Below are 18,902 nucleotides of genomic sequence, written 5' to 3'. Positions count from 1 at the left end.
CACCAGCAGCCTCACCACCACCAGCATGCGCAGACATATGATGGCCAAGCACCCCACAAGGTGGGACGAAGGCCGTTCACCGCCTCCGGTTTGCACCGCTGCCTCTCCCCCTGTGCCCCAACCTGCCACTGAGATCCAACCCCCCTCTGAGGACACAGGCACTACCGTCTCCTGGCCTGCACCCACACCCTCACCTCCGCTGTCCTCGGCCCCATCCAGCAATGTCTGTCAGCGCAGCGTCCAGCCGTCGCTAGCGCAAGTGTTTGAGCGCAAACGCAAGTACGCCGCCACGCACCCGCACGCTCAAGCGTTAAACGTGCACGTAGCCAAATTTATCAGCCTGGAGATGCTGCCGTATAGGGTTGTGGAAACGGAGTCCTTCAAAAGTATGATGGCGGTGGCGGCCCCGCGCTACTCAGTTCCCAGTCGCCACTACTTTTCCCGATGTGCCGTCCCAGCCCTGCACGACCACGTCTCCCGCAACATTGTACGCGCCCTCACCAACGCGGTTACTGCCAAGGTCCACTTAACAACGGACACGTGGACAAGCACAGGTGGGCAGGGCCACTATATCTCCCTGACGGCACATTGGGTGAATTTAGTGGAGGCTGGGACAGAGTCAGAGCCTGGGACCGCTCACGTCCTACCCACCCCCAGAATTGCGGGCCACAGCTCGGTGGTGGTATCTGCGGCAGTGTATGCTTCCTCCACTAAACCACCCTCCTCCTCCTCCAACGCAACCTCTGTCTCGCAATCAAGATGTGTCAGCAGCACGTCGGCAGCAGTCGGTGTCGCGCGTCGTGGCAGCACAGCGGTGGGCAAGCGTCAGCAGGCCGTGCTGAAACTACTCAGCTTAGGAGATAGGAGGCACACGGCCCACGAACTGCTGCAGGGTCTGACAGAGCAGACCGACCGCTGGCTTGCGCCGCTGAGCCTCCAACCGGGCATGGTCGTGTGTGACAACGGCAGTAACCTAGTGGCGGCTCTGCAGCTCGGCAGCCTCACGCACGTGCCATGCCTGGCCCACGTCTTTAATTTGGTGGTTCAGCGCTTTCTGAAAAGCTACCCACGCTTGTCAGACCTGCTCGGAAAGGTGCGCCGGCTCTGCGCACATTTCCGCAAGTCCCACACGGACGCTGCCACCCTGCGCACCCTGCAACATCGGTTTAATCTGCCAGTGCACCGACTGCTGTGCGACGTGCCCACACGGTGGCACTCTACGCTCCACATGTTGGCCAGGCTCTATGAGCAGCGTAGAGCTATAGTGGAATACCAACTCCAACATGGGCGGCGCAGTGGGAGTCAGCCTCCTCAATTATTTTCAGAAGAGTGGGCCTGGTTGGCAGACATCTGCCTGGTCCTTCGAAACTTTGAGGAGTCTACCCAGGTGGTGAGCGGCGATGCTGCAATCATTAGCGTCACCATTCCTCTTTTATGCCTCTTGAGAAGTTCCCTGCAAAGCATAAAGGCAGACGCTTTGCACTCGGAAACAGAGCCGGGGGAAGACAGTATGTCGCTCGATAGTCAGAGCACCCTCCTGTCTATATCTCAGCACGGTGAGGAGGAGGAGGAGGAGGAGGAAGATGAGGAGGAGGGGGAAGACACAGCTTGGCCCACTGGTGAGGGTACACATGCTGCTGGCCTGTCATCCTTTCAGCGTGTATGGCCTGAGGAGGAGGAGGAGGAGGAGGAGGATCCTGAAAGTGATCTTCCTAGTGAGGACAGCCATGTGTTGCGTACAGGTACCCTGGCACACATGGCTGACTTCATGTTAGGATGCCTTTCTCGTGACCCTCGCGTTACATGCATTCTGGCCACTACGGATTACTGGGTGTACACACTGCTTGACCCACGGTATAAGGAGAACCTTTCCACTCTCATACCCGAAGAGGAAAGGGGTTCGAGAGTGTTGCTATACCACAGGACCCTGGCAGACAAACTGATGGTAAAATTCCCATCCGACAGCGCTAGTGGCCGAAGGCGCAGTTCCGAGGGCCAGGTAGCAGGGGAGGCGCGGAGATCAGGCAGCATGTACAGCACAGGCAGGCCAACACTCTTTAAGGCCCTTGACAGCTTTATGGCACCCCAGCAAGACTGTGTCACCGCTCCCCAGTCACGGCTGAGTCGGCGGGAGCACTGTAAAAGGATGGTGAGGGAGTACGTAGCCGATCGCACGACCGTCCTCCGTGACGCCTCTGCCCCCTACAACTACTGGGTGTTGAAGCTGGACACGTGGCCTAAACTCGCGCTGTATGCCCTGGAGGTGCTTGCTTGTCCTGCGGCTAGCGTCTTGTCAGAGAGGGTGTTTAGTGCGGCTGGGGGAATCATCACAGACAAGCGTACCCGCCTGTCAACCAACAGTGCCGACAGGCTAACACTCATCAAGATGAACAAAGCCTGGATTTCCCCAGACTTCTCTTCTCCACCAGCGGACAGCAGCGATACCTAAGCAATAGGTAGGCTGCACCCGCGGATGGAAGCATCGTTCTGTATCCCCATCAAAAACGGGGACCTTTTCGCTTCATCAATCTGTGTATAATATTCCTCCTCCTCCTCCTGCTCCTCCTCCTGAAACCTCACATAATCACGCCGAACGGGCAATTTTTCTTAGGCCCACAAGGCTCAGTCATATAATTTTTCTAAACAATTTTTATACGTTTCAATGCTCATTAAAGCGTTGAAACTTTCACCTCCACCAATTTTTATTTTAACTGGGCTGCCTCCTGGCCTAGTTACCAATTAAGCCACATTAACCAAAGCGATTAATGGGTTTCACCTGCCCTCTTGGTTGGGCATGGCCAATTTTTCTGATGTACATTAGTACTGTTGATACAGCAATTTTTGTGGGCCCTCGCCTACAGTGTAATCAAATGAATTTTTAGCCCACCTGCATTACAGCTGACGTTACATCCGCTGTGTTGGGCAATGCAATGGGATATTTTTATGTACCGCCGGTGGGTTCCAGGGAGCCACCCATGCTGTGGGTCCACAGGGAGTTGTAAATGCATCTGTTTCCACTTCTAAAGAACCCCAGTCTGACTGGGGCATGCAGTGTGGGCCGAAGCCCACCTGCATTAAACATGACATTACTACCTCAGCTGTGTTGGGCAATGCAATGGGATATATTTATGTACCACCGGTGGGTTCCAGGGAGCCACCCATGCTGTGGGTCCACAGGGAGTTGTAAATGCATCTGTTTCCACTTCTAAAGAACCCCAGTCTGACTGGGGCATGCAGTGTGGGCCGAAGCCCACCTGCATTAAACATGACATTACTACCTCAGCTGTGTTGGGCAATGCAATGGGATATATTTATGTACCGCCGGTGGCTTCCTGGCACCCACCCATGCTGTGGGTCCACAGGGAGTTGTAAATGCATCTGTTTCCACTTCTAAAGAACCCCAGTCTGACTGGGGCATGCAGTGTGGGCCGAAGCCCACCTGCATTAAACATGACATTACTACCTCAGCTGTGATGGGCACTGCAATGGGATATTTTTATGTACCGCCGGTGGGTTCCAGGGAGCCACCCATGCTGTGGGTGCACACGGAATTCCCATTGCGGAGTTGTACCTGCCTGTGACTATTTATAAAAAACCGCGGTCTGACTGGGGCGTGCAGACACCTTGACAGAATGAATAGTGTGTGGCACATAGGTTCCCCATTGCTATGCCCACGTGTGCAGCTCCAGATGGAGGTGGCACAGGATTGGATTTCTCATTGCTTCTGTACAGCATTGTGGGCTATCGCCCCGCCCCTTTTAAAGAGGGTCGCTGCCTAGCCGTGCCAACCCTCTGCAGTGTGTGCCTGCTTTTCCTGTGGCAGACGCACTTATAAATAGACATGAGGGTGGCGTGGCATGAGGGCAGCTGAAGGCTGGGCAGGGACAGTTTGGTGTGCGCTGTGGACACTGGGTCGTGGGGGGGGGGAATTGGCAGCATGTAACCCAGGAGAAGTGGCAGCGGAGTGTCATGCAGGCAGTGATTGTGCTTTGTTGGAGGTAGTGTGGTGCTTAGCTAAGGTATGCATTGCTAATGAGGGCTTTAAAGAAGTAAAAATTGTTGGGAGGGGGGGGGCCCACTCTTGCCGCTTTTGTGGCTTAATAGTGGGACCTGGGAACTTGAGATGCAGCCCAACATGTAGCCCCTCGCCTGCCCTATCCGTTTCTGTGTCGTTCCCATCACTTTCTTGAATTGCCCCTATTTTCACAAATGAAAACCTTAGCGAGTATCAGCGATATACAAAAATGCTCGAGTCGCCCATTAACTTCAATGGGGTTCGTTACTCGAAACGAACCCTCGAGCATCGCGAAAAATTCGTCTCGAGTAACGAGCACCCGAGCATTTTGGTGCTCGCTCATCTCTAGTAGTAATGAAAAGGCAATGATGTCATTTAAAAAGGTGCTAGATGCTTATCTAATAAATAAGGGCATTTAGCGTTATAATCTAGAAAGGCTGAACTTGATGGACCCATGTCTTTTTTTCACTTAGTGGGTCTCGAATTCAAGCAAGTGGACTAAGATTGTCTCTTCTAAGCTTTGGGACTGGTAAACTGATATGAAAAGGGCAAGCTAATTTAAATGGGAGTCCTCATGTGCTGACTTGCTCAGCTGTTTTCATAACTACCATAGACTTAGTTAAAAAGATATGTAGCCATGTCTCCATTCAATCTGTGCCTGGATGAGGTGGCCAGTAGCTGGCATACTGGGATTAAGGGACTCCTTATAGGAGAAGTAGTCAACCAAGAACTCGCTATTAGAGATAAGCGAGCATACTTGCTAAGGACAATTGCTCGATTGAGAAAAGGTTCGGCTGCCAGCGCGGGTGACAGGTGAGTTGCGGCAGTGAGCAGGGTGGAGCGGGGGGGGGGGGGGGGGGGGGGAAGAGAGGTAAAAGATGTAAGTGGAAATGGTAAACTATAAAAGTATATTATAGTATTTGAGACCGAAGCATCATCGTCTCCCACGTGGCAGTCTACTCTTGGCCTCTATACATTTTGATTAGCTTTATCGTTTGATTATTCTATTTATGCTGTGACTTTAGCACCAGTTTAATTTGTTACAGCTCATTCATTCTTATGTACTTTTGACACCATACTTTACACATTTCCAAGCATCTTGTCTGGTTAAAAATTTAAAGAAAAAAAATGAATGTACATTATCAAAAAATGGAGAACTATGTTATGCATTATTTATCTTGAGCTATGAGATGTTTCACAGTGTTTCCCTCTGTAGTACAAAAGAAACAGTGAATCCATAATTAAGTCACTAGTCTCTCAAAATAGTTGAAGATTCATTATGCATTTTCAATTGTCTCTGAAATTGCTTTGTTCAAGTCTGTAAAGAGACTTCATTTACTATAAGAAACATAATATATCAGTGTGATGGAAAAGGAAAGTTACCAAAAAGCCCCGTGGTGTCAACAGCACTTTCCTCAAACATGCAAAAATAAAGGACTTACTCCAAGTAACATCAGACATTGAATATTTACTATGCTATAATCGTTTTCTATTACTGTAAAGGAATATGTCCAGCCAATCTATATTAAAGCCTCCATAGTGTGTTTCTTACTGTGAAATATTATTAAAATATCTAGCTTCTTCTCATTAATAGTTGAAGTTACAGAGTGGTTTTGATTAATGCTTCTATGTCTGGATCTTAAAGGGTATAATCACTTGGGGCGTAAATGCTGCGGGTCTTCCATGTGGAAGGGAAAATCCACAGTATTTACAATATAAGCCATGTGAAAGTGGAAAATCTCATTCACAAGGTGCAGAAAAATGCCATGTGATATCCGCAGTGGAATTGACATACTCTCTGGATTTTAAACCTTCCACATGTTAGCTGTTTGCTGCGGAATTAAAGGAGTTGTCCCGTCTGCGCAGAAGCCCTGTGCGGTGCGAGCACGCCGGAGCGGCCCCATTCAACAGAACAGAAGAGCAGAATGCGCAAGCGTGTCTAATCGAAGGAGAAGAAGGCTTTGGTCAGCGCCATGGAGACGGAGATGCCAACACCGGAGGGGGTAAGTGTATAACGTCTGTATGGCCAATATTTAATGCACGATGTATATTACAAAGTGCATTAATATGGCCATACAGAAGTGCTTAACCCCACTTGCTTTCACGGGACAACCCCTTTAAGCGTGGATTTCAACTTTTCAATTCAAGTGTGAAATGTGCTGCAAACCCATACCAAATTCCATACCATTACATGCAGATTTTGCTGCTGTGGATTTGGTCCGTGTGCATATATCCTAAGTCAACTTTTCCTGTTCCTGAACTCTGAATGCTTGGTGTTATCATAACTCACAGAAAAAGGAGCCAATAATGCACCATCTGATAAACTGCAGGGCAATCACCATAGACCCTGGTAGTATGCAGAGAGCCAGATTGCACAAGACTGCTTTAGAAAATTAGCCTAATATTAACTGAAAAACTACCGTGTTAGCCACAAAAATTCTTGTAATATTAAATACTCTTGTATAAAGAAAGACAAAAGTATTATAGAGGTGATACCTTTATTGGCTAACCATGAAAAAATTATAGCTTTCAAGGCTACTTATCAGCCTGATGAAGGAGCATTAAGCAGCCTTGAAAGCTTGCATTTATCATTGTTCTGGTTAGCCAATAAAGCTATCACCTCTATAATCATTTTATTTTCAGACAAACGTATTTAATATTACACTTATATTTACTGCAATATAAAAGGAGAATGGCCATGCTGGATGATATACAAATGCCTATATAATATTAGTTTTTCCCTAATGTCTGGAAGAACCAAAACCAGTTTAGTTGAACATTACGTATAACAAGTGACTCTAAAGAACTTCTAAAAGTTACACAACAGCTTCTGGTACAAGACTGGGAATGGTATAGAGCAGCAAGGCATCGAATATTGGCATACCACATAGAATATTGCAAGGCACTGAATAAGATAAAGTAAATCTTTGTTTTGTTGTTTATATTGAATGATAGGCATAGCTAGTGAAGGAAAGAGGACAGCATCCCCAGGATCACTTACACAGTGGGGCCCACCAGGGTTTGTTCCCAGGGGTATTCCCCTCTTTGTCTCTATCTGTGCAGTGTAAGCATGGGCAGTCAGTAACTTGCTGGAGCCAGAGCCACCTTACTGGTGTGAAGTGTACTCCGGTCTACTGGATGTCTTTGACTGCTAGGGAACCAAGTCTTTTTAGAAACTGAGGCAGTCAAAGCAAGAGCTGGGCATCAAGAGTGGGCACCACAGTGCTTACATGCTGGTATGATGACTCCACGGTTCATAGGGATTGGTGCAGAGTAAAAGGAGTTTAGGAAGAAATTGGCAGTAGGGTGTGGTGAATCTGGAGCCCACCTTGGGAGTAAAGAAGGAGGAGGCAAGTAAGAGGGCTGTCGCAGCAGTGAGTGAGTGCTTAGGCTGCGGTGAGGAAGACTGTCTCCCTCCAGTGACGCACAGGTGTGAAACTGGCCACCCAATAATGCCCTGAAAAGTAATGGTGAGCTGTGGCTATATATATAAAGATGAAAGCCCTCACTGACTGACTCACTGACTGACTCACCTGTAAGGGCGCCCACCCACTGGCGTTTTTTTTTCCCTGCGAAATTCGCAGCATTTTTTTTCTGCAGGGGTCTATGGGACTTGTAACATTACAAGTCCCATAGACCCCAGGAGAAAAAAAATGCTGCGAATTTCGCAGGGAAAAAAAAACGCCAGTGGGTGGGCGCCCTAATTCTCTAACTTCCCGGTGTCGTAAAAAAACATGAAATTTGGCACGAGCATTCTTTAGGTCCTTAATAGGAAAAGTAAAGGGGTCACAACTTGATTATTCAATGCTAAGTGCAAAAGTATTGGCACCCCTATGTAATGTAACTTCCTGGTGTCGTACAAGCGAGAAATTTGGCACAAGCATTTTTTATGTCCTAAATAGGAAAAGCAAAGGGGTTGCAACTCAATTATTCAATGCTAACTGCAAAAGTAAATGCAACACCTATGTAATGTAACTTCCCAGTGTCGTACAAGCGTGAAATTTAGCACAAGCATCCTTTAGGTTCTAAATAGTAAAAGTAATGGGGCCACAACTTTATTATTCAATGCTAATTGTAAAGGTAAGTGCACCCCTATGTAGTGTAACTTCCCGGTGTCGTACAAGCGTGAAATTTGGCATGAGCATTCTTTAGATCCTGAATAGGAAAAGTAAAGGGGTCACAACTCGATTATTCAATGCTAACTGCAAAAGTAAGTGCACCCCTATGTAATGTTACTTCCTGGTGTTGAACAAGTGTGAAATTTGGCACAAGCATTCTTTAGGTCCTAAATAAGAAAAGTAACAGGGTCACAACTCAATTTTTCAATGCTGATTGCAAAAGTAACTGCATGCCTATGTAATGTAACTTCCCAGTGTTGTACAAGTGTGAAATTTGGCACGAGCATTTTTTAGGTCCTAAATGAGGAGAATGGGAGGGTGGTACATTCTGCAAAGGGACATCAGCACATGCAGCCTGAGGAGAATCTAATGCTCCTCTATGTGTATACATATTTTATTCCTTGGTTCCTCTAAAGTAACCTTGACTTCCTAAAATTTTGCGAACAACACGTAAACACCTGTATCAAATTAAATTGAGCAGAGCCAGGTATTTCAGCTAGTTGTCTATAAAGGGTCTGGAGGCCAATGTGACTTTCCCCCTTCTCACCACACATAACTTAAATCCGAGTTCTCAAGCTGGAGGGGCTATTAAATTTATTCAAGAAGTTAGAGTATGGCCCCACGATGGGCAACATATTATGCTGTTAGGACAGTAAATATGACTCTGTTTTGTATGCTGTCATTTATATTGTATTATATTATATTTTGGCATTTTCCTAAATGAGAACTTCTCAGGTATTATGTCTAGTATAATCTTGCTTGGTCAAAACATCCCATACTGTCCACGTTTTTGAGACAAGAGGACCAGACTACACAACATTGGATGATATCAGTGAATGTTCTCCATTGGTATGCCGTGTCCAAGCCTCATTACAAATGTCCTTTGTTTATATATATATTTCTGCTTAGTACTGGATTAAACAGAAGAACTTACTTAATTACACTAAGAGAACAAGTGTGGTCACTCAGTTCAAGGAGTACTCTTTTTTTTATAAGATTTGAAAATACCCAAAATATACCTAAAGCATTAATTTTGCTATCAATGCCATAGAAAACCATGCAGACTAGTCCATGTTTGCTGATCATTAATGATTGCACTCTAGTTCATCAAAAGTGGTTGCCAAAATGTAAAACATAATAATTAAAAGTAATGATATTTGAGAAACTGCTGAAAATCTCTAAGCATCACTATTAGAGATGAGCGAGCATGCTCGGTTAAGGCAATTGCTCGAGCGAGCATCGTTCTTTTTCGAGTAACTGCCTGCTCGTCCGAAAAGATTCGGGGGGCAGCGGGGGTGAGCAAGGGGTTGCGGGGGGGAGAGAGAGAGATCTCTCTCACTCTCACCACCCCCGCTCCCCCCTTGAATCATTTCGGACGAGTAGGCAGTTACTCGAAAAAAGCGATGCTCGCTTGAGTAATTGCCTTAACCGAGCATGCTCGCTCATCTCTAATCATTATATGTCCAGTATTATGCAAAAATGTTACATAAATTTGAAATGCTTTCTGTAAAAATACTCTTTAAAAAGTAGTTCCTTGATGTGAAGCTGCACATGGCCTTATGTATCCTATATAAAGTACATTCTGGACCTTAGGCTATACCGACGGAAATTCCAAAGTGACTTTAGGTTTCACGAAAGATTCGACATGAAAATTTGTAAATGTATGGTTCCTTTATTGCCAAAAAACGCATAGTACTGCATAAACCCTGTTATGTTTTCCCCTTATTACTGTAGACAGAGACTGTAGATGAGTTTAGCTACCAAAGATTGGATTCTGACAATACATATCCATCTGTAGTATGTTTTATGAACGACACAGCCCTTAACGAAGGCCAAACGGTAGAATAAGAATTCCAAAACATACCCCACTTATTTAAGTACAATGGGAAAAGTTTCAGTCCGTCTCTTATTTGGAATTTTTTTTTGACCTCTGAAATGTACCAAATAAAATAAAATGATTGATGTTGGAGCCGAAGAATAACTTATTAAATAATACATGGCTATATTGTTTGATATTTCTCTGGGTTATGAGTCAAGCTGTTTCTCTTGTTGCTGTGTCACATGTATAAAGGAATGTAAATTGAGACTTTTACACTTTACACAGGCCTATGCCAACGCTAACTACATATTTTATCTTTCTTTTGACATAGTAAACAAAGGAAATTAATGTTATAGACACATTATTGGAAAACAAAACTGGTGTGAAAGCATATTGTGTATAATTTCTTCTATTATATCATTTTCTTCTTTATATCAGCTTTCAGAAATAACAGATTTGCCTTCACTTATTGTTACAAGAAAAATGCACAAATGTAACATTTGCCAGCCTTCAAGACACAAAATGGCTTGTTATGCCCTTTATCAATGTGCTCTAGGTTGCACAACATAATTATGCCTTCAGAACTCTTCTGAGAGCCCTAAATACAATGCTATACATTAAATACGAGTCCGTTCTAACTTAGTTTTAAACATAAAGGGCTGCCCTGAGTAGAAAGGACAGTCTACTATACAGTAGAAGGCTGTAGCCGCTTTTAGTATGCCAAAGATTAGCACAACATTGATACATTATCTGCTTCAGGCAGATGAGATTAAAAAATGATACAGACACAATTTGTTTCTCCGCTACTTTATATTCAGTCATTTTTAATGAAGCAACTACATTAAGCACAACTTGGTTCAGCTTTAATGTAGTTATGATGAATACATATGACTTGATTAAAAATGATAAAGCAATGCAGTCTCAAAATAATTGCCTTGTAAGATTAAACGCCGTAAATGACATGGCTGGGAGAAAGTTGGCCTTCTGACCTTCGGTTCTCTCAGACAATAAATTCTAAATGTATGAATAATAATCACACGCAGATGGGCAGAGTTAGGTTTTTGCAATGGGTAATTAAAATATGGGGACACAAAAGCATAACCATCCTTGTAAATTTAGAAACAACTTTTTTGTCGTAGCAGCAGATTTAAGAGAATGCAATAGAGAATTGGTTCCAAAAATGTATTTAGGTTCTGTGTAAGTGTGAACTTTGGATTGAAGAAAATATGCGGAAAGAGTGCTGGAGTATTCCATTTAGTTTATCCATCATGTTCCCTAATATAAAACAATTGAGTATTAAGCATATTGTACCCTTGACTTTCACATCTAAGGTCACCTATCCTTCTGCTTTCCAATCCATACCTTTCCAGTCCATCCATTAATGCATAATTATGTAGAACCCATTTATATTAGAAACAGATGGTTGCAGCATGCAAGCGTAAATGTTAGGATAGAGAGAATGCAGGCATACAGGAAACTTCCCCTGTTTGGCGCCTACAATGGCCAATTCATTAAAAGAACAAAGTCAAGATCCTCACTGGCACTGTTGTGGTTTGTTGTCCACTAAATGTATGGCTGTTAGGACAACCAGAACAGCTCCAGACACTATTTTCCTCCTCATTTTACTAATTGTTTTTACAGTTAAAACTGTGTATTGGCCATGTCTTCCTCATCTCCTCCTTTCCACCATCTCTTTACCATCCCTCCTTTCTCGTGGGGTTTCAGTCCTATGATATTTACACTGCATAATCCATTGCATGACTATGAAAATAATATCACATAATGTACAGGGCTTTAATTTTCCGCAGAAACGTTCAAAAGCCTTTCATTACTATAAAAGTGCTCACGAGGAGATTGTTTGTTTACAGGAGACCCATTTTTCTAATAACTCCTCCCCACGATACCTTTCTCCACACTACCCCATCTTCTACTCAACCACTGCCCCAACAAGAAACAAAGGCGCCATTATCTGTTTTGGTAGATCAGTTCCTTTCATCCATACAACTACTATAGCAGACCCTAAAGGCTGATACTTGATACTTATTGGCTCCATCCAAGACATTCCAGTGACAATAGTGTCATACTACACTCCAAATTCTGGACAAACTCAGTTTCTATCAAAACTACTTGAACTTGTTGAGACCAATAAAGTTGGAAATGGTTATCATATGTGGTGACTCCAATTGCATCCTCAACCAGAGCCTAGACAGGAATGCCATTTCCCTTCAAACCACACGTCCATTACCACAACATTCTATATCTCATACTTTTAAAATAGTCCTTCTTCACCACCACTTGGTTGACGCCTGGCGTGAAAAAAATTCCAGCAACTAAGGATTTCACGCATTACTCGGCTCCTCACTCCTTATATAGGAGAATTGATCATATCTTAGTTCCTGACCCATTTTTACCACTGATAGCAAATTCCAATATCCTCACGGTCCCCTGGTCAGACCATAGCCCAATGTCAATCACATGTATATCCTTAATGACCAAACCTACAAATACTACATGGTCCTTAAATGACTTCCTTCCTGACAATCCCTGAGGTTTTATCCGCAATGACAACGCAATTGGATGAATATTTTACAATAAATAGTCCTTCCATTTCCTCCCCTATTTTACTATGGGAGGCACATAAGGCAGTGGTCCGAGGCTACATCATCCAATTAGCATCCTGACGTAAATGAGAACGCATCAGACTACAGTTAGAGCTAGAACAAAAAGTCTTATGGCTAGAGGCGGAGGCTAAGAATAAGCCATCGAAAAACAACTTTCAAGCATTTTCTCAGGCCAGAACAGAACTAGACCTGTGCCTTACAGACATTATTGAACGTAAAATCTGATGGTCTCATCAACGCTACTATATATTGAATAATAAGCCATCTACACCTCTGACCTTTAGACTCAGAGCAAACCCTCCTATGAGTCCCTTCTATAGACTTCGTACCGAAAATGGCACAACCACGGCAAACCAGCTCACAATAGTCTCGATACTTTCTAGCTAAATTATACTCTCAACCTCCCCCTTCAGAACAATTATCTTCATATTTTCAAGACATTACGCTTCCTCTGCTTACTAAAACATCTATAGAAATCCTAGCATCAAAAATCACATCAGAAGAGGTAGCAGATGCCATTAAAACTCTCAAGGTTAGTAAATGCCCAGGCCCTGAAGGCTTTTCAGCTTTATATTATGAAAAGTTTTCCCCGATTTTAAGTGTACACCTCGCTAATTATTTTAACGCTATGCGAGAAGGACGCCAAGTGGGACAATCCTCTCTCTTAGCAGCTATCTCAATGATTCCCAAACCAGATAAAGACCCATTAGATAAGCAAAATTATCGCCCCATTTCTCTTATCAATGTGGATTTAAAACTACTCGCCAAAATCTTGGCCTCACATCTAAATACTGACCTGCAGTTAATCATCAATCGTGACCAGGTCGGGTTTGTTCGGGGTCGTCAAGTCTCAGACAATATTCGCCAAATTACTTATCTTACACATATCTGTCAGTCCTGGGGCATTCCTAACATATTGCTTTCTCTGGATGTATGCAAAGCCTTTGACACTTTGAATTGGTCATATCTATTCTCAGTGCTCGAGTACTGGAAGTTCCCTATTGAATTTCTTACATGGCTAAAAGTACTATATACATCCCCTAAGGCTTTTGTCTGCTACAAGGGCTTTGGGTCAGATACCTTAAGAATCCACCAAGGCACTCGGCAGGGATGCCCTTTATCCCCTCTACTCTTCATTTTAGCTATGGAACCCCTTGCAGTCAAAAGTCGCAATAACCTGAACATTAAGGGAATTGAGATTGCATCTGTTCATCACAAGATCTGCATGTTCACAGACAATATTCTAATGATGGTATCTTCTCCCCTCACCACAATCCCTAATCAACTGGTGGAACTGTCCAGGTTCGGGTCTCTCTCTGGATTGACAATGAATACAGCAAAATCTAAAGTCTTTAATCTCACCCTACCCCCAAATCTGGTCTCTCAGCTTCAATCTAATTTTCCCTTTCAACGGCTTACAGGGTCATTAGACTACCTGGGCATAAGATTAACTAATTCTTCTACATCTCCATAAATCCAAAATTATATCCATCTCCTCCGTAAGCTCAGGCTGCTCCTAGAAATGTGGAGCCACTACCATATCTCATGGATAGGAAGAGTAAATTCTTTGAAGATGACACTTCTTCCTAAACTTCTATATTTCTTTACAACTCTTCCAGTTGATGTACCAGGGCACATTTTGAAAACATTCCAACAAATGTCCCTTAGCTTTATTTGGAAGGACTCTATTCCTAGAGTTGCATGCTCTACCTTATATAGGCACAGACTGAAAGGAGGATTGGGTGTACCAAACATATCAAAATATTATCAGGCAGCACAGATAGCCCAGTTAGCTCTTCTCCACACAACTAATAATGCCCCACTACGGCTGTCCTTAGAGGCAACCGAAATCTACCCACTAACTATAGATTCAATTCTATAGACCCCACCAATACACAGACCCACTATCACCAACCCCATTACAAAACACTCCTGTAGGGTGTGGGACTCCATTAAGTACTCCGGAAACCTAATCTCTCCCCATTTACCCCTCCTGCCGTTTCTACGAAACCTGTTATTCTCTTCAAGTAATAATTCGCCTCAATCCTTTAAAGCCTGGACTAACAACGGTGTCACTAAAATATATCACTTGCTTTCGCTGGAGGGCGTTGCCTCGTTTCCTATCCTTCAGAAAAAGTATAATCTGCAGTCCTCTGAATAATTCTGATACCTACAATTAAGACACTTTGCATCCTCTTAGCTTAAAAATACAAAATCTTCTTTGACTTTTGAATCCTATTGCCTCAGGTACCCACAGACCAAGGGCCTTATCTCACAGATATACTCTGGACTTGTCCATTCATCATATCGTGCACAATTAACATATGTATCACGCTGGGAAAAAGATATAGGTAGTGCCCTCTCAGATGAAGACTGGTCCTGGATCTGGAAATCCACCAATAGAAGTGCCCGTAACATACTAATGCTGGAAACATCATTTAAAGTTTTACTACGTTGGTACTTGGTTCCCACCAAAATAGCTCATGCAGTGCCAGGTTACTCCCCAAACTGCTTTCACAGTTGTTTATCCCCAGGTGACACACTCCACATTTGGTGGTCCTACCCCAGAGTTAAGAGACTTTGGATCAGAGTCTACTCATTAATATACACAGTAACCTACAGCAATATACAAAAGAATCCCTGGGAGGCTCAATACGCGTATTGAGAATATCCCCTCAGCCTCCAGGAAACTAATATCTTTTTTTTCTTAGCTACAAAACAAATCATCTCCCAATCATAAAAAAAGGGCTTCACTAGATTTCTCGACAGTAAAACGTGGAATGGATTGGTATTTATTTAATGAAAAATTAACATCAATGAAGGGTTTCTAAAAACTTGGACTCCATGGATAAACTACACCCTCCCTTCCTAAAATAGTGGCCCCCAAACACCATATAATTTACCATTTATAACAACCACATAGCCCTGTACTCCTCCTCTGGACACTGACTCCACGAGATAGGACTCCCGTCCCTTCCTCTACCCCACCCTCCCCTCCTAATCCTCCTTCCTCTTCATCCTTAAGTAGGTTGGCCCTGGCCAGGCCATCTTTGAAGTAGTGATTTCTTGGATATAGAAGTTCATGCATAAACTAAGAGTTCTTATCATTCAGAACAACATATATGGAATTAACATGTACCTACTGTAATTTGGTATACTATTTGATTATATTGCAATCAGACTATGTTGTACCTGATATTCACTTCCTTGTCAAAATTTTAAAATTTAATAAAAAATTCTTGTTACAAAAAAAAAAAAAAATTGGACTTGGAGTACCCATTGATGCTCTCCTGTATAATTGGATGCCCATGTGACCAGGGAGGACAGGTCTACACTTCTATCACAATTTTCAATATCGCCTACCAGAACTCCATTCAAAAATAGCCCCATTCCAGGGTAGCCCATACACGCCAGGTTAGTCTCTCCACTTATTATAGTGTACACTTTTTGATAATTTAACCCTAGGAGCGCTGTCTTTGCTGAACAAAGTTAATAGAATGGTACCTGACCTGTATAAAAAAAATTATTTCTCAATATTTGAATAAAGATCAATATTTTTACATGCAGATAGAAATATAATAACTTATTATATTAGGCAGATAGATATGGATCAACCTTGTTACATACTGGTTTAACTTTAGACTATCTGGGGACGCAGCACATGGGTAACCCTGGTTTTCAACCTTGACTGCTCCAAGTAGGATTCTGTCGTTGCTACAGGGTCTCCAAGCCATTACTTGTCTCCAGGTAGTCCTGGTAATGTGGCTGCTGATGCTACACTGGGCCAAGATGCAGTACTTGATGGTGTGAAAAGATGCCATGGTCACGGCAGGCAGCAGAGGTGCAGAAATGAGGTAGAGGTTCAGAGAAGACAGCAGGCAAAAGTGAAATCCAGAATACAGAGCTGAAGTCAGGAAGCATAGGAGCCAGAATAACTAGGAAACAAACAGGAGTCCAAACTGGAATACACTAAAGGCCCATTTAGATGAGACGAGTGTCAGGCAAATGATTCCCGACACTCATCCCCGCACATACTACCTGCCGCGCACCTGCACAGGAGCTAGTATCGCTGGCTCACAGCGGGGAGGCTACGAGAGATTTCTCTCCTCGCTAATAGCTCCCGTGCAGCAGCATGAGAGCTAGTATGTGTGGGGACGAGTGTCGGGCATCGTTTGCCCGACACTCGTCCCTTCTAAATGGGCCTTAAGACATAGGAAGTTATATTGTATATATTTGGTCCATTAATTTAGGACTTCATTAGCTGTATCAGGTATGCTTGAGACAAAACAAATCAAAAAATGGAACAGCTAGGGCTTTGTTGACTGTGACTTCTGATTGCATGTTAGAAATATGGTTAAGGCCGCCTGCAGACGAGCGGGTCGGATCCGGCAGCGAGAAATCTCGCCGCGCGATCCGACCCCAGAGCCTGCAGGGACAAGCGCGTACTCACCCGCGCCTGGCGGCCCCGGCTCTTTGATGTGCCGGCTGCCGCGCAGCCGGCGCATGCGCAGACCGGAGCCGGCGGCCAGGTGAGTGCGTGCCCCGCAGAAAATTAGAACATGCCGCGGTTTGTTTGCCGCGCGAGATTTCGCGCGGCCAAACCGCGGCCGTCTGCATAGGAGTGCGTATTGTAATGCACTCCTATGCAAACTTTCAGCGGCGGAAATCCCGCGGGAAATCCCGCGGCGGGATTTCCGCTCGTCTGCAGGCGGCCTAAATCAAGAGAGTAGTCCAAAAAGGTAAGATCATTACTTTGTATAAACAAAGAAAAGGATACAAAAAGATAGTAAAGGCATTGAATGTTCCTAGAGCTACAGTTGGAAGCATAGTTCAGAAGCTCAAAATTAAAGGAACACTGGCTACACTACCTAGACGTGTCAGAAAGAGGACTCTGCCACTAACTGCCACTGGATTTCTGAGGAGACAGATGGTCAAACAACTTCAAGTGTCTGTAAAATACCTGCAGCATGATTTAGCAGTAGCAGGCACATAGGCTTCCTTTTGCACAGTAAGGTGCAAACTAGATGATGAAGTTCTTCTCATTTGAACATCAAGACATACACATCTACTGACCCAAAGCTACGAGAAAGGTCTGCTCCAATGTGTGTCAAAAACATATAAATAAGCCACAGAAGTTTTAGGATTTACTTTTTGTGGAGCAATGAAACAAAGATGTAACTTTTCAGGCACATGGGTCAGCGATATGTCTAGAAGAGGAAGAGTAGAGCATACGTTGTAGAAAACACCCTGTACACACTGAAGTACAGCGGTAGCTTGGTGATGCACTGGGGCTTCTTCTCGTATTGGAAAATAGCAGCATGTGAAGAGGAAACTAGATTAAACCAAGCATCAGGAAATCCTAAGAGAAAACATTGTGCCTTTTGTTAGGAAGCTGAATTGGACCTTCCAACAGGATAATGATCCTGTTGTGTCAGTTTGGGCCGACAGTGCATTTGGTCGTTCTTGACTCTGATGGGTGTGTAAGCTGTTGGTGTGCACCTGGGGGCAATTAGGGAGGTGGTTTAGTTCCATCCTGGCCTGGGTTCTATGCTGGTTAATTTCAGTGCAGTCTCCTTCTGCTGTGGAGTGAGGATCTCTCTGGATCTGGTTTTCGTGGATCGCACAGCAGCTCGTCAGATAAGTTCAGCGATTTATTCTTGGAGGTTTCGGTTTACTCTCATGGTGGTTTTTCCTTTGTAATTTATCAGGGTTAGTGAGTGGCACAGGCACGAGGGTGGATGCGTCCTTATCAGGGCAGGCCATCCACTAGTAGGTAGGGGTTGTCACCCTCTAGTTTTCCTTAGGAAAAGCTTCCCATATTTGTTTACTTTTTCCTTGTACTGCAGGGGATTCCTGGTAGTGTGATGTCAACATTGCCAGAGAGTATATATTTTGGTTTGCAGTTATTGTACGCACGAAGCAGACATGACGGATCTCAAACATAACTCAAACTCCCCCAAGGCCTAATTTCAGAAAAAGTGCTGAAAGATTCTGGAGTGGGCATCACAGTCACCTGACTTGAACCTCATAGAAAATATTTGATAGGATTTGAAGGTGTTTCCAGCATGGAAACCCAAGTATATCAGTGAACTAAAGGACATTGCCCATGAGGAATGTACTAAAATTCCTCAGGAATGCTATCGGAAGCTGGTGTCTAGATGTGCATCAAGTTTGCAGCAGGTCATAACAGCAAAAGGGTGCTCTACAAAGTAATAAAGATACTTGTCATGAATTGGTTGAATAATTCTGAGACTGTAATAGTCATTAAAAGTGGCATTTTGTGTTGAATTTGATGAAACCCCTTGTTATATTAGTTGTGTTGAGTTATT

The sequence above is a fragment of the Eleutherodactylus coqui genome, chromosome 5 (genome assembly GCF_035609145.1).
Source record: "Eleutherodactylus coqui strain aEleCoq1 chromosome 5, aEleCoq1.hap1, whole genome shotgun sequence".
Lineage (NCBI taxonomy): Eukaryota > Metazoa > Chordata > Amphibia > Anura > Eleutherodactylidae > Eleutherodactylus > Eleutherodactylus coqui.
The sequence above is the reverse complement of the archived record's forward strand: the minus strand, read 5'-3'. Positions refer to the sequence as shown.